The sequence below is a fragment of the Acomys russatus genome, chromosome 7 (assembly GCF_903995435.1).
Source record: "Acomys russatus chromosome 7, mAcoRus1.1, whole genome shotgun sequence".
Taxonomy (NCBI): Eukaryota; Metazoa; Chordata; class Mammalia; order Rodentia; family Muridae; genus Acomys; species Acomys russatus.
The window spans coordinates 51358615-51380661 of NC_067143.1; the positions used below are offsets into that span (position 1 = coordinate 51358615).

Here is a 22047-nt window from a genome sequence, read left to right on the forward strand (position 1 = left end):
GGCTCACTTGTCACCTTTTCTGGAAGTGTTTCCTGGTAGTGGCTCACTGTTTCCTACCAGGCTTCCCCTGCCGCTTAGGCTTTATTCAGGCCGTGGCAATAAGACTCTGAATTACGTACAAGTTGCTCACACAAGCCAGGACTGTGTGTCCTTGCACGGAGCAGGGACAGACACCTTGCTGTCCCTCTTATCTCTTGGATTCAGGGACCAGACACCACCACCACCTTCCCCAGCTACATCCCAGGAGTATGAGGATGTGGCCTCTGGGACAGGTGGGAGACACGTGTCAGAAACTCTCTTCAACTTGTCATCACTGCTGTAGGCTGGGTCCATCAGGACCCACCTGCAAATAGGGAGGTCTGGTCTTCGGCAGCTGGCGGTGATGAAGGATTGAGGCTGGTAGTTGTGGGGCCTGAACAAGGCAGTAGCTCTAACACACCCCTCCCTTTTCCTACTGGTTTCAGGGAGCTGTCAGCAAGGAAACTGAGCATCTCCAGGGTGACTGCCTCTTTATTTCATTAAAGGCCAGGGCACCGTCAGCCTGGCAACACAAGGTGCTTGGTCAGAGCACCCTGGCCAGGATGGGGGTCTACCCAGCATCCCACCCTCTCGAATCCTGAGGGTCCCTCCTAATGCCTTTGTGCCTACAGCTCCCAGATGGTGTTCTGGCCCCATGAGAGCAGAGTGGAGAGCGGACAGCTGGCAAAGCTGGCCCCAGAAGCAGTCCAGATGTTCCCTAAGCTTGGGTTGGTGGGTGGGAAAGGCCTAGGGATGGCAGCAGCGAAAAGGATGTAAAAAGCATAGCAATGTAACTTAAGCCGGTTACAGAGACACTTCACCCCCACCCCCCAGTCCTGTGCATGGAATCAAGTTTTATCCATTCAAGGCTTTGTGCATACCGACTGGGTCAGCATTCTACACACCCTTGGATTTGCAGCTTTGCCTTTCTGACCTCGATTGAAAAGGGCTGCTGAAGTGGCTTGATCTCACAGGGCTGGGCTGAGGTCAAAGCAAGCAAGCAAGCAGGGTACACGGTAGGCCACTGACTAGGAGGAAAGAAGCAATTTCAAGCCACAGCAAAGAAACAGCACTGGCGGTGTTGGAGGATTGGGGCCGGTAGTCATAGGACTAAGAGACTTGATCTGTGGTCTCCTTCAGAAAGAAAGAGGCCATTTCCATAAGGCCTGGGAAGGAGCAACTGCAAAGGTATGCTAGCGCCTGTCACTTCAAATCACCCCAGCGCCTGTCACTTTCAGGGGAGCCAGGCAGCCCTGCAGGCAAACCAGATGATCTAAGGAGTCCCTTTCTTCCTTGGTCCCTGTCACAGAAACCGCATGCTGCACTCTCCATATGCCCTCATTGAAGGAGACGCAGAAGCTGCTAGGCTGTGAGGCTCTGGGGGGCACAGCTCCAGGGTACAGCCCGGGGGCTCTAGCAACTGAGACTGGCTTCCTGGTCCTGGTGACAGCCAGGCCGTGTGGATGGGCTTCGTCAGCTTCATTTGCCTCCTTTGATGGAGCAGCTGTTTAATTAGCTGCTGGGTGTGCTCGACATGTGTCCTCTACACGTGCCAGGGTCGGTCCTCAACAGACCACATGTGCTCAGTAGCCGGCCTCAGGCACGAGGCCATGGTCCGCTCGCTGTGCCATCCTCTGCTTCTCAGCTTGTCCCACAGATGACCTTATGGTACAGCCACTATGTGGGGGACTCAGGGAACAGAAGACAGTGGTGCCCAGGGGCAGATGGAAAAGAAAGGGCCCAGAGAGGGATCACTGGTAGGCACTAGCCCAAAGGTGTCCACCGGCCACCTCTTAACCCAGGGAGGATTCTGCTGGGCTCTGCCTCCAGCCCCCTCTGTGACCTTGAGCACCCCACCTTCCCATCGTCCTTTCTCTGCTTCAGTTTTCCCATCTAAAACGAGGTGTTGGAAGAGGGGGGGGTCCCAGGAAGTCGTCACCAAAAGTGGAAGTGGTGTAGGGGAAGCAGGATCTTTAAAGATAGAGGGCAGCTCATCCCACTTCTCCACTCTGAGTCTACGACAGGTCACTGCTGCCTATGACTCGGGTGTACTGGCCCTGTAGGCCCAGGACAGACACTCCGAGTGTTACCCCTGTCTAGCAGTCCTTGGGGTGAATGCAGGGAGGGAGTCTACCCCGCTGTAGTGAGCTGCTTGAGGGTGATGACAGCCTCGGCCTCCATGGCTGCCTGGGGAAGGACAGATAATGGCAAGAGAGCTTTGTCTTCATAGCAATCTAAAAGAGACCCTTGTTCTTCTAGAACCTTAGAATTTTTTTTTCCTATCCCCGGATCTTAAGAATACCAGCTCACGGGATCTTAGAGCCTTGGCCCTATGAAATTGTGACTTGAAAGTGACCTTAGGAGTCATGGAGTCCAAACGTGCACCCAGCTCCAGCAGGCCCTTCCATGAGGTCATGGGCCACCTTGAGGCCCTCCTGTGGCCTGGCTGCCACTTAAGCCACACTGCTGTGAGTGGCCACCTGGGACTGGCAGGTTCTTCTGAGCAGTGCAGGGCAGGCACAGGTTCTGTTTGGCTAAGACTAGAAGTCTGTATGTGATCTAAGCAGAGCAGAGTGCATCAGCTCCTGCCAGGCACCAGGGAGCTTATTAAGCAGGATCTGGGGCAACCTTGGGCTCTCCTGGGGGGAGGGGCAGCTGACAAGAGCTTCACAGCCTGGTCCCAGGAGATGGATGGCATTTTTTTTTCTTTTTCTGTAAAGTATTGCTCCCCCCATCCCCTCTCCTGGGTCTTTTTCAGTCTCCCAGGGTCCTGGGGGAATGTCTTTTGAGATGATTTAAACAAACAGACTAGCCTTTGAGTGGAATGCACCAATCAATAAAAATGGCTTTTTTGCCTGTAGGGGAGCACTGAGGGTTGTTATTGAGTGCCTACTGTATGCCAGACCTGGCCTCCGCCTTTGGTGCCTGGCTTCATCCAACCGGCTATAGAGAGGATCCTTGGTGTAGTGTCCTGACCTAGTGGAGTTGGGACTAGGAACCAAGGTCTTACCTACCAGATGCTTTTGGGGGAGGGGGTTGCTGAGAGCCAGGGGGAGGGACCAGAGTCGCATCTCACTGAGGAGGTTCTAGGGTGGGAAGCTTTGATCCTTATGATTACAGGAAAATCATGGTTTGCTATATATTCAAGTTTTTTTCTACTTTAGGCATCCTGTGTGGAACTGGGCATTGTGGCCCTGTCATACACAGAGCAGATCCAGTCATAGGTCTGTTGACCCTGAATTAAGTCAAACCCTCTTGGGTCTCGGAGTCCCTTGCACAAAGTGGGCAAAGGCTGCTTTGCCGGGGGGGGGGGGACTGTGAGTCCAAAGCACCAGGTCTCTGCTGTTCCCTTCAGGCAGTGTCCTAGGCTCTCCTCTCTGCAGGGCGCTGGTGCCCATCCCAGTTCACTGATTGCCAGCGTGAGAACTATAGGGCACCCTGGCATCCTGAGGCCCTAGGACAGAAGGGGGCCCAGGCCACATGGTAAGTAGGTCAAGAAACACATAACAGGTATTGAAGAAATATCTTCTTTCTTGAAGACCAGGGCCTGCTCTTCTCAGGAGCGCCACTTTGGGGGCAGACCTGGGAGACTTGGGCGGTCTGGATTTGGAGTCAGTTGGAAGTTCAGCCTTAGCCTGGGGGTGTCCCAGGCCCAGGTGCGTTTGCCCAAATCCCACCTAACTCAAGTGTTCCTGTGTCAAATCAGAGGCCTTCCTGAGTGTTCCTCCTCAGCTCCTGTCTGCCCCCAAACTGGGAGCATTTTATTAAATTTTATTTTATATCAAGACCTCATGGCACAGGCCAGGGATATAGCTCACTCAGGAGAGTGCTTGCCTTGTGCGGATGGTGCCGTGGGTTTAATCCCCACATTAACAAACCAGGTGTGGTAGAAGTAAGCCTGTAATTCCAGCGCTGGAGATGTGGAGGCAGGAGGGTCAGAAATTCAAGGTCATCCTGGGCTGCTTAGAGAGTTGAGACCAGTCTGGGGTAGAGACCCTGTTTAAAAAAACAAAAGAAACACATAACATACCCTCTGCTATTTTGACTCCAACTGCATGGTGCTAACTACATTTACATTGCTGTACAGTGCGTCCCCAGAGTGTTTTGTTTTGTTTTTTCTGGAACTCAGGGTCTTGTATTAATATACAGAGGATAGAGCTTTTCCTTTGAGCTTTATCCCCAGAGTTCATCTTTTTCATCAGGTAAAACTGGTACTGTGTACCCATTAGACAACCCTCCTCCCCCACCCCTCCCCCAGCTCTCCCCCTCCCCCAACACTCCTCTGTCCTCCCCTCAACACAGTCCCTTGTAACCAGCGCTCTACTTTCTGTTTCTAATAATCTGACCCCTTCAGATGTTTAATTAAATGGAACCCTTCAGTATCTGTCACTTTGTGAGTGCTCAGTTCACCTAGAGTGATGCCCTCTTGGCTCGTCCTTGTTAGATAGCAAGTGCCAGGCTTTCCTTTTAAAGGCAAAGTAATATTCCATTGTGTGCACAAACCACATTTTAGCCCGTTCCCCCTATTCATGGACGGTTGGGTTGCTTCTAGACCTTGACTGTTGTGACAGGAATGGGACTTTTGGACAGGCCTGGTTTGGACCCTATGCTCAGTGGCACCTTTGCTATGAGTCTGAGTCCTACTCCGCCGGCTGCTCGGCTTAGGGGTAGAGCAGAAACTTGCACGTAGAGAGGCCTGGCCCTCAGCAAGCTCACACTGAGTGGTAGGCAGAAGTCATCCATTTCTATTACCTGATTTCCTTTTAAGGGCACATCTTTGTGTCTGTGGGTTACAGGACCCACCTACCCATATGTCACCTGTACCCTGTGGAGCCAGAGTAGTGGCTGTGTGTTTGTCAGCTGAGCTCAGGGTAAGTCAGGGGCTTGTCCAAATCTACACAGCCAGTCAATGGCCATGCCGCGATTCAATCCAGGCCTCTAGCAGTGCCTACAGTCCATAGGTCTTAGAGCAGTGGTTCTCAGCCTTCCTAACGCTGCGATCTTTTACTACAGTTCTTCGTGTTGTGGTGAACCTATAACATTATTTTTGTTACTACTCCATAACTGTAATTTGTTACTCTTATGAATTGTAATATAAATATCTGGGTTTTCTAATGGTCTTAGGCAGCCCCTGTAGAAGGGACAATTGAGCCCCCAACCACCTCCCACCACTACCCACCCCACCACCACCCACCACCCACCATCCACCCCCGTAGGAGTCGTGGCCCACTGGCTGAGAACTTTTGCCTTAGAGTATCAGCAACCTGTGGCCCAGGCCTAATTCTGCAAGTGTCAGAGCTGCAGGAGGAGGGAGGAGCAGGGCAGGGCAGGCTTTTGAGGAGAATCCCCATGGTGGGCAGAGGCCGAGGCACCTCTGACCCCATGGCCGCTCAGGCTTGTGGGTAGTGAAGTTGTCCCAGGAACAATCGCTTGGTGAAGCTCACTTGGACCACACAGGCTGGTCTAAGGCTTGTACCTGGGAGCTCACACTCGGCTTTTGTCCCCTCTTGCCCTGTCATTCCTTTCCTCATCTCTTCCTTGCATCCTTTCTGAGCTCAGTAACCAGTCTCCTGAGCCCTGCAGTGGGGTAGGAGACCAGGTAAACCTGGGGTTGCGCAGTCTAGTCATGGCTGGAAGAGTGTGGCCTCTGGGCTGCAGCTGCCTGGGTTGAAATCCCGCCTCTGCCACTCACTGCCTGTGTGACCTGTGTCCGGCAAGTTGCTTAAGTTCTCTGGGCCCTAAGGCTTTCTTCTCTAAAGCACAATAGATCACCCCCCCCCCAAACTTTGTGACCTCACACAAAAGCTGTCATTTTGGGGGAATATAGCTTAACCGGAGAGTACTTGCTAGTGCACCAGGAGCCCCGCCTTTGATTCTTCTGCTGCCTAAAACCAAGCAGGGTGGTACAACCATTCCTAGCCCCCAGGAGGTGGAAGCGACAGGATCAGAAGTTCAAAGTCATCCTTGACTACATAGCAAATTCCAGGTCAGCTTGGGCTACATGAAAGCCTGTCCAAAAAAAAAAAAAAAAAATCAAAACAAAAGAAGGCAAAAGCTGCCTTTCATTTTATAAATCAGAAGTTTCAGATGGGCTCAGGCAAGCAGCTCCTGGCAAGGAGTGGGGCTGCTGGAACTGGGGCTCTTCTTTGCCTTCATGTAGTTTCATGGCCTCCAGTGTTAAAAAGCCTGGTTGAAAGCCAGGCATGGTGGCGCATGCCTTTAATCCCAGCACTCAGGAGGCAGAGGCAGAGGCAGGGGCATCTCTGTGAGTCTGAGGCCAGCCTGGTCTACCTGATGAGGTCGGGAGCCAGGCAGGGCTGCACAATTAGACTCTGTCTCCAAACAAACAACCACTTGGTTGAGCCCTCCCATACCATGATGACTCCTGTGCAGACAAAGCACCTGCAAAGTGGTTTGGGGGCTCCTGCAGGCGCGTACTCAGGAGTGAAGCAACAGCTGTGTTCCCTTAGAAGACATGGCCTTGAGGGGCTCCGAGTGTTTCCCCCCTCCCCTGCCCCACCATCACTTCCAGGCCCTCCCACCCCTGAGCATGAATACTCAGACCTCCGTTCTCCAAGGGAAGATGTCACAGTGACACTAAGGGGACTGTGGGGGATGGGCGGCCCTGCTGCAGATGTCTCTGGAAATCCAATCTGCCCCTGTCGTAAGGGCTACATGAGTCAAAACAGGAAATGCCTAGAACAATGCCTAGGCATCACATATAAGCTGGAGCTATATATAGCCGGGTGTGATTTTGACCATATGCAATTTACTCATGCTGTGCTGAGTGTGGGACCTGCCTGCCACTACTGAAGTCAGTCCTAGGAACAGAGGCACTTCCCGTGTGGGTGCTGAGGGATCTATAGGAGTTTGTCAAGTGGAGGTCGTAGACACATGTTCCACTCGAAGGAAACCCATGGCTAAGCAGAGTCCCCAGAGAAGGACACAGCTCCAGGTGGCGGGGCTCCCTGAGGTGCCGAGGGCAGGGACTAGAGAGGTGACTTGAGGCCAGGCTGAGAAAAGCTTTGCATGTGGTGTTCATTCTTGGTCTGTAGGAACCAGAGGAAGGTGTAAGGTCCTGCAGTGCGGTAGTGGGGAGGCTCCTTGTGAAGTGAACTCAGGAGGATTTTGGGGGTGCCAGGGTTGCAGGGGGCAGGCGATGGGGCTCATACCGTGTCTGTTCCTGTCATTTACATCAGCTTTGAGTGTGATGTGTGCACCCTGGCTCTCTCTTCCCCTCCCAGTAAATCAGACCCTGTTCATCCCCTTCCCTGTTGAGTTTGGCTCCACTGTAGGGGATGAGACCTGCTTTGGCAGAAGGGCGGATGGGGCCAGAAGTCACCTGGTGGCCTCCTTTGTTTCATCTCGGCCTGCATCCTTAGCCTTCTCCTCTTCATATGTCCTTCTTCAGCCTTCTACAGCTTTGGGGTCCAGACAGAGCAGGTTGCCCTCCAGGGGTGGCTGGTGTGCTGGCCAGCTTTACTGTTCCCCTTAACTGGTGGCTTCAGAGCAACCGTGATGCAGCTGTCTTCTGTCTCAGGGATGCTCGTGTCCCATAGGCCTGTCTCTGTGCTCCATAAAGCCTACGTGCTGGTGCCAGTGTGTCACTTTGGTGTGTGCACTCACATGCATGTGTGCCTTGTGCATTTTTGTCTGTCTGTGTGTGACTGCATGTGCCTGTGAGTGCATGTGTAAGGGGGCACATTCTGTGCTCTCTGGGCACTTAGGAAAGCTCTAGGAAGTGACAATAAAGTGTGGTGACTCATAAAAGGGCCCCTGGAGGAGCAGAGGGAGGTGTCTGTCCTTGCCTTGGGGGCTCAGGGTCAGAGCACACACAGCTGGCTTGCCTTCAGGGGTTAGCTTGAGTCTCTGACATGCTGCTTCCACTGGGCGTTTCTAGATTTGGGGCGGGGGGCGGGGTGCAAATGGCTAGAGGCATACTGCAGTCTGTGGGGGGCAATGAGAGTGTTCTACTGGAGGGGTTGAGCCATGACTCTAGAGAGCACAGCTGGGAAGGGGTGGGGAGCAGCAGAACCTGGTGTACCGTGGGTTAAGGAGTTCGAGACAGAGGGAGTGGCAGGGTATTTCTCATCTTGCTAGGAGTCAGAAGATGAAGGCCTTTGAGATGAGGGAAGAGGCGAGCAGGCTTAAGGGAGAGTGATGCGTTCTTACTTGGTCATTGTGGTCCAGGGCTCCTGGGAAGGTTGGGCAGGTGACCAGAGGCTACTCAGAGCCTAAGTTTTAAGTTCTGGTGTGCAAAGGCCCAGGGCTTGGGAAGCAAGTGAGAAAATAAACATGGCGGGGGGGCGCGGGGGCGGGGGAGGCTGGGGGAGCCAAGCTGGATAGGAGAGAGAAGAGCAGCAAGGCCAGGGAGCTGGGAGGAACCATTTCCCGGAAGACAAGGAAGGAAGCCTGTCCAGGAGGGTCAGGCCAGTGTTAGCTGGGGACCAAGAGGTATCCTGTGAGGGAGATGCCTGTGAACTTGCTGAGACAGAGGGAGGAAGTGGCAACATGAGTGAGCACGTACAACTATTCCAGGAGTTTCTGGATGGAGAAAAGAAAAAGAAAGACAAGCAGGCTGAGTTTGGATGTGATGGTCTGAGACAGACTCAGGCCTCTGTGTTCCCGGCTAGAAGGGGCCCATCTGCAGGAGGTCCATGCACCCTAAGCAGGGTTGGAGGGCACCTGGAAGGGTTACCCTTTCCATAGGGACAGCGTGGGGTGTAGAAGTCCAAGAAGGATGTGGTGGCAGCCTTCACCTGACCTAAAGCGCTGCCCACCTGCGGGCTCCTATCTGCCATCAGGGCTGTAGATCAGCATCCAGCAGACTGGGAGAAGCTTTGGATCTCCCTGAACTGGGCACAGATCAGGCGTTGAGACTAGGAATGTGTGGGGCTGGCCTCTGCGGTGTTGGAGACTGCTTCATGGGTCGGTTCACACAAGAGGGTCCTGGAAGGGTCAGAATGCTGGTTTGCAAAGAGACCACACCCAGACCCACCCCTGGTCCCAGGTCTCAATTACTAGGAAGTTCTTCCTTTGAGTCTCGCCTATGTCTTTTCCTGCTGTGTGTTCCCTCCTGGTGAACTTGTTCAACCTTGGCCGTGGAGCCAAACCTCTCATCCGACCACGCGCTTTGAGCGGCGGCCAGTGTTTTTACAACTTGTTTTCACGGAGTCGGTTTGAAATCTCCCCACACAGCCCAGAATGTCAGACCCCGCCCTGATTCACAAGGATTGACCAAAAAAAAAAAAAAAAAAAAAAAAACAGGGTCAGAGTCAGCTAGGAGTCTGAGGACTGAGTCATTCTCCTTGGACCTTCCACAGATTCTTCCTTTCTCCTTCTAGTGACAAGAGAAATGTAGGAAAGCGAACCCAGAGGACCGGGAGGGACAAGAGCAGCACGTGAGGACAAACGAGGTGTCCAGATGATGCTAGCCGTGGGCAGAGAGAAGCAGAAGGGCCAAAGCCTGGGCTTTCACCTGAGAAGACCTCAGATTCAGTTTATGTTCTGTTGCCTGGCTGATGGGGTTCTCTCTGTGCCTCAGTTTCCTCCTCTCTGTAATGGCAAGGACCCCTGGGTGTCTGAGATCACATGGCCAGGGTGCAGGAGCCACGTGAGGATGGTTTTCAGGAGAGAAAACCATTTTAGTGAGACAGGAACTGCTAAGGGAAGGGCAGGGGGACAGGTAAAGAGGTGATCTCAGCCAACCGCATGCAGGGACCCTGGCTCAGTCCAGCAGGTGACTGAGAGGCGGTGACAGACAGCTGCTCCGCAGTGGTAGCTCTCCAGCAGTCAAGAGAGAATTTGGGCCCCCCCCCCAAAGCCAGGTACTTGCCATTAGGTGGTCAAAATGATCCAGTGTGTCCTGCAAGAGTAAAGGGTTCTGGGAAGATTGGGGGGGCACTTGGCAGTTAGCCTCCAAGATTAGACAGAATTAGGAAAGAAGAGCTGTGGAGTGCTGACTGCCCAGAACCCAGCCCAGTGAGTGACAGCTTGTAGTGCCGGGAGGGAGTTGCAGGATCACACAGTCAGCAGGACCATCACCACGCCTGCCGCTCCTCCTGTCCCGGCTCTCCTTGAACTCAGCTTCTAGGTGCCCCCATGCTCTCAGAGGACTGGCAACAGCGTGTCTGCAAGCCAGCAGTGCTGGAGCTTGCCAGCCTGGCTGTGACACTCCCCTCCAGCCCAGAGGGCATCAGTGACGAAAAGGACGCTGGCCTATGTCAGGGCCTTGGAGGACCTTGAATGGTCTCTTCTCAGTTACACTTGGCCTTCCCTCCCTGCTTGGGGAATTCATACTGATCAGCATGTCCCAGGAAGAAACAAGCAGAAAGTTGCCCTTCCACCGGTTCTGACTAAACTCCAGAATCTGACTGAGGTCAGCCTGGCTTGGTCTCGATGGTCTCCATGTTAACTCTTCTATCCTCCATGACATCACAACTTTGCCTCCTGACTCAGGCCACTGGGAGTCTGTCTGGCCCGGAAGAGCACGGGCTTGGGTTCTAGTCTAGCCAGACCTTGGCCAAGCTCCCTTTCTTCTCTGAACCTCAGTGCTTCCGGTTCCTAACCGATCCTAAGCTCCCTACTGGAGTGCTGCAGTTACAGATGCCTGTTACCACGCCTGGTTTTATGTAGGCTCTGGGGATCAAACTCTGGTCCTCACAGTTGTAGGACAAGCGCTTTACCCATGGAGCCACTTTTCCATCACTGAGAATGCGTACATTTAAATAATGCCTCTGGGTGCTGGGCGGCCTGTTGATGACCTGCTGGGGTTGCATTTCATCTTTATTTGTTTCATAACACTTATTAGTCTTCACTTCAGCAAGATTCTCATAATATTTGTGTTCTGTTGGCATCAGTGATTTGAGGGATTCAAAACAAGATGCAATTATCTTGCAGAGGCCACAGAGTTTGCGCCCTGGAGGTGTGGCTCAGTGGCAGGGCACTTGCCTGTCATGCACAAGGCTTTGGTCTCCACCCCCAGGTGCCACATTCAAATACACAGTGTGTGAAGTTTGCATATATTTCTGTCAAAAATGTAAACTAGGGTGAATGTAAATACAGGACATGCGTTTTATATTTACAGAAGTTGTTGTTATAAGTTTATTAAAATTAAAACAATATGCATCCTAATTAGTATAAGATTTTAAAATAAAATTACCTAGCCTGGCCACGTCCAGCAGGCTCAGCCCCATGAGAGGCTGAAGCACCCACATCATATGGTCAATGAATGCCTGGGCAGCTTAGCATGCCTCTGCCTTAAAACTTAAGTAAAATAAGATAAGGGATGAAGCTATAGCTCAGTGAGCTATGGTTTGCCTAGCAAACACAAAGAGCCTAGGTTTATTATCTAGCTCCCCTATAAATAAATAGACTAAGCATGGTGATACATACCTATAACCCCTGGGGCCCACATGGTGGAAGACACGAATCAGCATCCACGATTGTCCCCTGACTGCTGCATTCACACTACTGCACGCACAAAAATAAATAAATAGGTTAAATAAATAATTTTTTCTAAAAGAGTGAGGTTCTCATTTCCTGTTGCACGAGTACAGTGGAAATTCCTAAATCTTGTAAGATGTTTCTCTGGTACCATGTGCATCTACACCACACTTATAACAAAGCAACAGAAAGAAAACACACACACACACACACACACACACACACACACACACCACCACCACCACCACTGGCATGTACTCCTCTCCGCAGATGATGGACAGGCATCTGGACAGACACATCTTTTGTTCTTTAGCTCAGGAAAAGGAGACAGCTTTGCCAGGGACCTGAGTGGTGTTGGCTAGGGGAGTAGAAGTTTGAGTGAAATCTTAGCAGGTGTTGCTTTGTCCCAGCAGTTTCTCTTCTGCCATCGGCCTCTCCCCACTGCTTTGGTCCTTCATGGGGTTCGGACTGAATAGCCACTTCCTGTTTGGGGCCCAGAGCTTCCGTCAAGTGACTCACTGACTCTCGCTGTCCCTGTGCTGGGGAAGTCAAGGTGGGGCTGGAACCTGGCCTGGGCATGTCACCCTTAGCCTGGACCCCCACTGGGTGACCAGAAAGGAAGCCAGTGGCTCGGTCAGAGATGGGAAATGGACTATCTTGGTTTACCTCAGGTGCGAGTCTGTTCCGTCTTTGTTGGCCCGGTGGGCACAAGCTCCAGTGAGACCTGAGTAAACATGCGGGCAGTCTCTGTATCCAGTCATCCCTCGTGTGCCTCTGCTGGTAGCCACTAGCCCAGGTGGGATTTATAAAAGAGCTGAGACACCTCAGTGTGGGTCTATCACACACTTCCTCTTCCATGCTTGAATCTCCAATAACAACTTCCGGGTGACCACATGGGTTGCCTGCCCCCCTCTCTGTGCCTCTGTACCCCAGTGTGTCCAGTGTCTCCTGTTGACAGTGCTGTTTTGTACAACTCAGTATCACAGAGTTTATCCTAAGAGATCACGGCTTGTGGGGCTGGGGCTCAGTTGGTAGAATGCTTGCCTCGCATGCAGAAAGTCCTGGGTTCGACTCCCAGCACCACGAAAACTGTGTGTGGTGGCACTCACCTATAACCAGAGCTCTTGGGAAGTGAAGGCAGGAGGATCAGAAGTGCAAGGTCATCTTGAGCTACATAGGGAGCTTGAGGTCAGCTGGGTTCTGTGAGACCCATTCTTTAAACAGTAAAATAAAATAGAATGGAATTAAAAACAGTTTCAAGGGCCGGGTAGATGGCTCAAGGGGTAAAATGCTTGCTATGCAAGCATAAGGCTTGGAGTTTGGATTCCGAGGACCTATGTGAACCTAGTGTGCATGGAGGCTTGCCTGTAAACCTAGGTCTCAGAAGGCAGCGATGGGGAACCCCTGGAGCAAGCTAGCTAGCCAGACTGTCCATATCGGCCAGATCGAGGCTCCAAGTAAGAGACTGTGGCTCAGTGAGTGAGGTGGGGGAGCAATGGAAGAAAGACTCCCAATGTCAGCCTTAGGCCTCCACATGCACATAAGCACACACATGCACCTGCACAGATGTGTGCCCACATGAACACCCATACGCACATACGTTACATGCACACATATATACATGAGAAAAAAAATTTAAAACCACACCCAGCAAAACTACACAGTGGAAAAAAATATTCCAAGGAAAACAAAACAAAAGCTGTCTGGGTGGCTTGTTGTTATTCTCCTCACCCTCAAGAGGCTGAGGCAGAAGGACAGTCTGAGCTGCAGAGTGTGACCCTGTCTCAGTAGACTGAAGAGGGGGTGGGGGAGGTATTTGGGGTTTAATTTGAACTCTGCCACCTTACCGGGTGTGCCCACTTCCTGGGGCCTCTGCTTTATTGTTTAGAAAATTTTTGTTGCATTTGTGTGTGTGTGTGTGTGTGTGTGTGTGTGTGTGTGTGTGTGTGTGTGTGTGTCTCAAGGTAAAGGACAGCTTGTGGATCAGTTCTCTCCTACTTTGACTGTCCCCAGGATCCAACTCAGGTCAGCAGGCTCAGCAGTAGGTGTCTTTCCCACTGAGCTGTCCTTCCAGCCCCTTAGAACCTCTGTTTTAAATCTAAAAAGTCTCGTGTGGGTGCTTTGCACATGGCAGCTAGTGACTGCCAGACATGGGCTAGTGAGCCGGCTTCCGTGGTTTTGCCTTATTCAGAAGGAGACAAAGATCTTCAAGATCAAACTACACAAGCCAAGACTCCACGTGGGGTAGCCACCCAGCACTGCACTCTCCCGGAAGTCTTTGTGACTCAAGCAGTGGTCCTTGGCTCTGTGGCATGGGCACACAAAACCTCAGGCCCAAACAAGACATGCTGAGGCCAGCTGCAGCTCATAGCAGGATCCCAGGGTGGTTCCTGGCACTCTCAAGTCTAAGCCACGCTGCTCTGTTTAGATCCCTCTGCCTCAATTCTGAGGGTCCCTGTGGTAGATAAAGGAAATCAGTGTTTCTCTTTATTTGTTCCATTGTTCATGTATATGTGTGTGTGTGTGTGTGGTGGTGGTGGGGTGCTTGGACCCAGGGCCTTGGTATATGTTGCATCTTGAGACTTCTGTTAACTTTTAAAATGTTTGAGATATCTAAGTTGTCCCGACTAGCCTCGTGTCACTCTGTAAACCCATGAGGCCTTGAATTTTTTTTTTATTTTTTATTTTATTTTATTTTTTTGGCCTTGAACTTTTTGATCCTTCTGCTTTGGTCTCCTGACTAGCTAGGTTTACAGGCCTGCATTAGCAAGCCTATGTCAATAGTGTACATTTAAAACTATAAAGTGCATGACATCTCGAAGACTGTGGGATGGATGTTTGCTTCCATGTCTGCAGAGGCTATCTCTGGACCCAACTCAGCCTGCCCACTCTGAGGCTGGTTGACTGTGTGTGTGCTTCATGCTGGCTCCAAGATCTGAGTGGGTTGCGGGGAGCTGTCAAAAAAACTGACAGGTGCCCAGACCTGAACCATGCTGCCCTGTGTGACACAGGAAGGCCCTGACCCTGCCAGGCTTGGTGTCCCTGAATATAGGCAGGATGGCAGTGTCCTCTAAAGCCTGAAATGCTGCCCTGAGGCTCCTTCCTCTACCCTCCTCTTGTATAGCCAGTCTCCCATCTCTCGTCATGGTTGAGGGTGGGGGCTGCCCTACTGGCTGTGGGAGCTGGTGGGGAGGCAGTGCATGAGTCAGAACGCTGGCACATAGTCGTGTGCCCCAGATCCACCTCCAGCCCACCGGTCCCTCCCCTGACAGCTTCCTTGCAAGAACAGCTGATCTCACAGCTCCTGAGGAAGCAGGTTCCATGGCAGCAGGAAGATCTCTATCCCAGGATGGCTGCCCCTGGGGCCTGTTCCCATGGACCGGTGAGGGGCATGGGTGTTGAAGGAGTGGGTTGTCGGGGTTTAAGTAGGCCTGCAGGAATGGAAGTGGGACCGTGTGCTCCTGTCCCAGGGCCCAGGATTTGATCAGCTACTAAGCTTCCCTAGTTCCCCCAGATTGGGGTGGGGCGGGGGGTGGGGCGGACCCATCAGTGGGCCCACCTCCAGCACAGAGTGGGCAGCTTTAGGGTGGCCAGTACCACAGCATGGCTCATGAAAGCGAGGTGTGGAGGAAAGACGTTGGGTGAGAGATGAAGGCTCTCGGTGAGTTTGTTTCCTTTCTCCTCAGCTCTTCGACTGAAGTGACATCACCGTCTCTGTGGCCAGGACACCCTTGGAGTGCAGCCTGTAGCTATCAGACCTTCTTCCAGGTAAAGAGAGAAGCAAGGAAGGAAGTGGGGTGGGGGAAAGGAAGTAGAAACAGGCTACAGATAACAGGCCCCTGGCTTCTGAAACAATGTCTGCCTCTCCCTTGGGGGAAGAACTCTACGGTTTATGAAGAAAAGCAGGAGGAACAGGAGCAACTGTCCCATTTATGGATAAGGAAAGTGCGGTGCCAAGAAAAGGGGTCCCTTGCCTAGTGCAGTGTCGTCTTCATTTGGGTCTCACTGATCCTTGGGACAGCCATCGAGTTTGACATCATCATCCCCGTGTTAGAAGTCAGGAAAGTGAAACACTGTGGCATTAGGTTGCTCACCCAGTTAACTAAGTAGGAAGCTGGCCTTTGAACCTTAGCTCTATAGGCTTGTCTCCAGCCCTGTGCCCAGCCTGTCTGTAGCTCATATTAGCTGTTTCCTGGAACTCTACTTTGGGGGTTTTAATGGTCTCATGGCCTCAGAGAGGGTTCATCTGGACAGAGAACCTAGAAAAGACCATGACACGTAGCAAATGGTGGGACTGGAGGCCTGCGCCATGTAGCTGCCCTGAGGTGGGATTTACTTCCTGAGCAGTCAATCAAGGCTCTAATCACCAGAAAGAACATTTGACCTTTGAACGAGGTGAAGACAGGGTTAGGCCTCATGATCCGAGACATGCCTAGGCGGGGGAGAGAGACGGCCTCTCTTGGCAGAATGCTGTGGGAAAGAGAGACAGTGACGACGGAGGAGATGATGGGGTGGGGGTGGGGGGGTTGGGGAGGGGATCCTGCCCTCAGCCTGAGGTTGCCTTCACCAGGCCTGGTACAAAAGCATGCAAACCTGTATCAGAGGCTTAAGAAAAACTTGTTGGGGAAAAGTGCCTAACTGTGGATTTTTTTTTTTTCTTTTTTAAGCAATTTAATTCTTTTTTTTTTTTTTTTTTTTTATTTTTAAATTTATGTGCATTGAGGTGAGGGTATCAGATCTTGGAGTTACAGACAGTTGTGAGCTGCCACGTGGTTGCTGGGAATTGAACCCTGGCCCTTCGGAAGTGCAGGCAGTGCTCTTAACCACTGAGCCATTTCTCCAGCCCAATTTAATTCCATTCTATAAATTGGAAACAACTAATTATTATTACTCAAAGGCAGAATTCAGCCTTTCTTAGACTCAGGAATAGCTCTGTAGCTGTGTGATTTATTTATTTAGAGACAGAATCTTGTGTAGTCCAGGCTAGCCTTGAACACTATCCTCCTGCCTCAGCTCCTGAGTGTGGAGATTACGGATGTGTGCCACTGCACCTCATAGTTCTGTGGTTTTAAAACTCTGATTGGCTCTTTCACCTCTTTTGCTTTGTGCATTTAACCAGTTTTTTTTCCACCGGGAAAATATATGGGCATCCACTAGATGCCTAACCCAGTGTGTGATACCCGGGTCTCCCAATACTCCTTGCCAGGAAGAGGTCTGCGGTGTCTTGTGTCCCTATCACTGTGTACAAGGTGGCAGATCCTTGGGGCTTCAGACAAGGCTGGCCAGCCATATGGGGCAGGAATCTGAACAGAAGTAGCTGGTGACCAAGTACCGAGGTCAGTAATGACTCTTGAGGGCTCAGCCAGTCCATGTGAGCCCAAAGGGCTGATGCCGTGGCTGGGGGGCTGTGTGACTCATCCTAAGGCTTGCACAGGTTCTTGTGTTAACATGGATGGGAGTTGGGGGCATGGGCAGGGCACACAGGTTGTTAAAGCTGTCGCCAGGACTTGTGTTTGGAGTCTGGTGCAAAAGGAGGGAGGGGGATAGAGACTGGAGAGGCAAATGTGACGGGAGGAGACAGGAGAGGGTTCCTTAGATGGAAGGGCTTGCTTCTCGCTCCATCCTGGACAAGTAATATTGAGGAGCAAGGCTGGGAAACAGCAAAATAGTTAGAAGATTGGCATCTGTTCAGCTCTAGTGCTTTAAGGTTTATTATAAACCTAAAAAGTCTCTGTGTCTTTTATTTGGGAATTGAACAGTCTGAAGTGGGGTAGAAAACCCAAATAGATATTTAGGAACAAAGGAGAACATAGCAACCCCCCAAAAATTGCTGCTATATTTGGATTAGAGAAGCTGTTTGTATAAGAACTCTGCTAGTTTACAGAAGTAAATATTTTTTTTTTTATCTCTCCAAGATATGGTCTCTGTGTAGCCTTGGCTGTCCTGGACTCACTTTGTAGACCAGGTTGGCCTTGAACTCACAGTGATCCTCCTGCCTCTGCCTCCCAAGTGCTGGGATTAAAGGTGTGCGCCACCACAGCCGGCACTCCCCATTTCTTTAAGGGACAAAAAACTGGCCAGAGAGAGTTTCCAGGGTACAAATCTTTGCCAGAACCAGCTTCCTTCTCCCCTTCCCCACCTCATGGTCAGTTGCCCCCTAGGGGAAACCCTGTGGCCAAATCACTAGGCTGTTGGGCAAAGCCCAGGACATCCACCTGAGAATATAGATGAGAGGGTATTGAGTCAGCCCCATGCTCCCCCTGCTGCCCCTCCCCGCCACTGGCCCTCAAGACCCAGCCAAAGGTCTTTAGGATGCTCATGGGTTCTTATTGGTCAGGGAGAGGCTGAGAGAGGGGAGCCATGAGAGGGCCAGGAACTCCTCCTGGGACAACCTTCCTGCAATCTTTTTTTTTTTAAGATTTATTTATCATTATGTATACAGAGCTATGCCTGCACTTACACCTGAAGGCCAGAAGAGGGCATCAGATCATATTATAGATGGTTTTGAACCACCATGTGGTTGTTGGGAATTGAACTCAGGACCTCTGGAGGAGCAGTCAGTGCCCTTAACACTCTGAGCGATCTCTCCAGCCACAACCTTCCTGCAATCTTGAAGGCTTGGAGGGGCCTCCCAAGCCTCTAGAGAGGTAGGACTGCCATAGGAGCCCATGTAAGGAGCGGGCATAGGCATTAGTTGCTGTGCAGGGACATCCCCATGGAGAGGCCAGAGAGAGCGACACTCGGGCTTCCTGGTTTTGAAATGTAATCAGTTTGCTCTAGAATGCTAAGGTTGTGGTGCCATTTGTTTGTTTTAAGACAGAGTCTTATTATGTAGTTAAGGCTGGTCTTAAACTCCTGTTCTTCCTGTCCAGGCCTACTGTGTGCTAGAATGCTGAAATTGATTTAGGGCCCATGAGGCCTGAAGTCTATGGTTTTATAAAGAAAAGCTCTGCTCTCTGGGTAGGCCTAGACATTATCTTTTATTGAGACGTCTCCTGGGTAACTGGCTGGCCTGCAACTCGCTCTGTAGATCAGGGGGGCCATGAACTCACAGAGGTCTGCATGTCTCTGCCTCTACTTCCCAAGTGCTGGGATTAAAGGCATGTGCCATGTGCCTGGCAGGGCTGGCTAGTTGTGGCAACTCTTCACTCCTGTGCTTGTAGCTTTGATCTGGAACATAATGCTTTGACTCTTTAATAGAGTTCCTCATGTTGTGGTGACCTCAAGCATAAAATTATTATTATTATTTTTTTTGCTACTTTATTACTGTTATTTTGCTACTGTTAAGAGTAATAGTGTAAGTATTTTTGGACCTAGAGGTTTGTCAAAAGGGTTGTGACCCACAAGTTGAGAACTGCTGACCTAGAAGGACGGATCCCTACAGTCTTTGAGTGCCAAGAGAACCCAAGGTTCCTAGGCAAGTCCTCAAGCCTGTCAACCCATGGCCTTGACTGTATCCTAAATGTGTAGGTTTGTCTCTCAAGCCCCTGGCTGGGGTCTTTAGCCCACCCCCGAGGCTCAGAGTCTGCTGGTTCCCAGCCTCTGAGGCCCTGGGCAGCTTCCTGATGATGTCTGTGAAATGAAGATCTTGGTAAGAGCTGGGAAGTTCGTGTGACAGACACCTCACCAGGGTGACGCAGGTAGAAGCACTGTGCCTGCTTTAGTAATCCAAGCTGCTTTTCCTACATTGAGGTCATCTCCTTGAGGGAAGGAAAGGCCATAGTGATGAATCGCTTAGCTATCTAGAAGTTACACCTGACCTGGGTGGAAGCCTCTAAACTACCTGTGACAGAGCTCAGAACCTGAGGGGGGGGCGGGACGGGCTGAGGCCTGAGGAGAAAGCTGCCCTTATCAACAAAAGGAGCCAGAGAGAGCGCCCTGGGAGCTGAGAAAACTGGATGGCCTGAGGGCACACACACTCATATGTGGGAAAACCTGGCTTTCCTTGGCCTGGGGGGAGGGGGGAGGGGAGGCGGGGCACACACGTATGGGAAGACCTGGCCTTCCTTGGCCTCCAGTTCTTTCCCAGAAGATCCAGCCGTCTCCTGCAACAGAGGAGTTGGCTAAACAAAAAAACCTGGCTTACCATGTGGAAGATTCATAATGACTCTAATTATGGCATGATTAATTATTTGAGGGCTCTGGCAGCCCTCCCCCACTGAGTTACTTTTCCTCAAACAGAGAGCAGGTGTGATGGGGTGGAGCCTACCTGGCCCTTTTTTTTTTTTAAACCTGGGAGGCCTCCCAGATGTTTCCTTCTGCCTGCCAGGCTCTCCCACTGCCCAGTTAGATTTCCTACCTGCCGTAGGTCTAGCTACTTCACTATTGACTTGCCAGAACGTGGGGCTTTCTCTGAGACCCAGAGAGGCGGAGCACCTCCTGCTCTCCGCAAGCCATCTGATGAAGCCAGGCAGTGGGAACACGGGTCCTCTGAGGTGGCTCCTAAGGCTTTTCCTAAGCCTCCAGGAGTGAGGAGTTCCAGAGTCAGGTGGTTCCTCACACTCAGGCCTAGCCCTGGCAACAGAGGGGCTCTTCTGCCATGACCCTGGAGGATTGTGGGATATAGCCTGTCTTCCCTGAGCTGCCACAACTCTGCTTTGCCCTGGGGATAGAGAGAAAGCTGGTGAGGAAAGGGTGTTAGGAATGCTGAAGAAATCCTTGGAGATTGTCTCAGAGAGTCGAGGCCCCCTGTTACGACCTTAGTAAGAAAACAGGAATAGAGATGTGGTCACACAGAAAAACGGAGGTGGCCAAGTTTAACCTCAGACCACCAGCGCTGGGCCTGGCTAGGGTTGAAGTGAAGTAGATGCAGCCAAGGCCAAGGAGGAGAAGATGTTGCCCAGTGCCTCCTTCCCTCCCTAGGGCCTGGCACACCATGGAGAAGGCCAGGCCCCACCCCCCAGCCCTGGCACCCTCAGGTCTTTCCTCTTCCAGTTTCTGACCTGGGTGTCCTTGATGCCAACCAAAACACAGTGCTCAGCCCTGGGAGGCGCAGGCTGCTGGCTCCTGTGGTGAGAGGGAGGTAGACAGAGCTAGACTGAGGACTGGCCCACACTGGGGGCTACTGCTGAGGTAGCCTGGATTTTATTTAGTACCCTGATTTTAGGTAGAGTTGTTCCGAGATTATCTGTGTGAGCCTTATCTAATCAGTGGGCTGTGCATGTGTGCTTGCATGTGTGTGTGTGTGTGTGAGAGAGAGAGAGAGAGAGAGAGAGAGAGAGAGAGAGAGAGAGAGAGAGAGAGAGATTAATAGACTTCTAAATATCCATTCTAGCCTTTAGAGAAGTTGATTGTAAATCTTAGTTCTCAGCACACTCTTCGTCTGCCCATCTCTCCTCACACTTTCCCCTTTTTTGGGAAAAGGTGGGGTAAGTTTTTGTTGTTGTTTGTTTGTTTGTTAGAGACAAGGGTTCTCTGTGTGGTCTTGGCCTTGAACTCCCAGCAATCCGCCTGCCTCTGCTTCCCCAAGTGCTGGGATCATAGGCATGTGCCCATCCCTATTTTTTATATTCTGAGTTACTGTGGTACATTTGGGTCAGTTGGTGACTAGGTGTTGTTACCTTGTTACTGACTAGAGTGATGATTTGTATAGTTGGGCCTCTGGGGGTTGACAAGAGGAGCATTACTGGGGCATACAGAACAGGGTGGCTGCTTTAACATCCCCATCCGCGTGCCACCTGGTCCTCCCTCCCCCTGAGCCCCGGGCAAGCACTGATCTTTCGGTCATCTCTATTTTTTTTTTTTTTTTTTTACCTGTTCTAGAATGTCTCAAAGAGAAGCCTTCTGTCATCTACAACTATGCTTCCAAGTTTCTTCTTGTCTGTCTGTGGCTTGCTAGTTCTTTCCTGGAGACAAAATTTCAGTATGCAGTTCTCCAGTGCTGGGATTACAGGCCTCTGCCACCATGCCCAGGTTGCTCCTTATTAAGTAATATTCCACTGTGTGATGTGCCGTAGTTTACCCACTCTTCCCGGGCACAATTTGTAGGTAGGCATGGTCTCCACTTGGTGGGGTTGTTATCTGGAGGTTCCATGGCCAGGACTAAGCGTGGCCCCCAGCAAGCTCTTACGCTCGTGGTGCCCACCACATCACCCAACAGGGACTGTCTCTCTGGTGCTCACCATAAGACCCATCAGGCTCCTTGTGCCCAGGATGCCCACACACCCACTAACCCTCACCCCCATTGAGTCCGCCATACCATACATCAGGCAGGTGACAGCATGGACAGACAGTAGTTGCTGTGACTAACAGCAATTAAATTGTACCTGTGTTGTTCTGCCGTTCCTGCAGTACACTCGTTCACTGCTTAAAACCTGCTGAGAGCTAGGGCCACAGGGAACACCCTGGCCCTGGTAAAGGGTTCTGGCCACAAACCATAGAAACGATTCAATCAGTCAGAGCAGAGGAGCCCCTTGAAGGGGACAGGACAGTTCTCAGAACTGGAGTGTTCCAGAGACCTCATCCTGGGCAAGAATGGAGGGATCCAGGCACAGCAAGAACCCAAGGCCACTGTCCCTTTAGTTACAGTGACTTTCAGATCTGGGCAAACAAAAAGGAAACTGCTTTATTATATAAGACACAATT

General features: G+C 51.4%; 2 protein-coding genes across 4 annotated transcripts in view; one reads left to right on the forward strand and one right to left on the reverse strand.

The window, feature by feature from the left end:
* Positions 1 to 22047, reverse strand: part of Serpinh1 (serpin family H member 1) — a 671742-nt gene that overhangs the window by 48215 nt on the left and 601480 nt on the right. The window lies entirely within an intron of this gene.
* The window catches only part of Gdpd5 (glycerophosphodiester phosphodiesterase domain containing 5), an 80089-nt gene that overhangs the window by 14033 nt on the left and 44009 nt on the right, over positions 1 to 22047 (forward strand). Inside the window, exon 2 of the mRNA XM_051149034.1 lies at positions 15150 to 15231. The gene's annotated coding sequence lies outside the window, so the exon portion shown is untranslated. The remainder of the gene's footprint in view (positions 1 to 15149; positions 15232 to 22047) is intronic.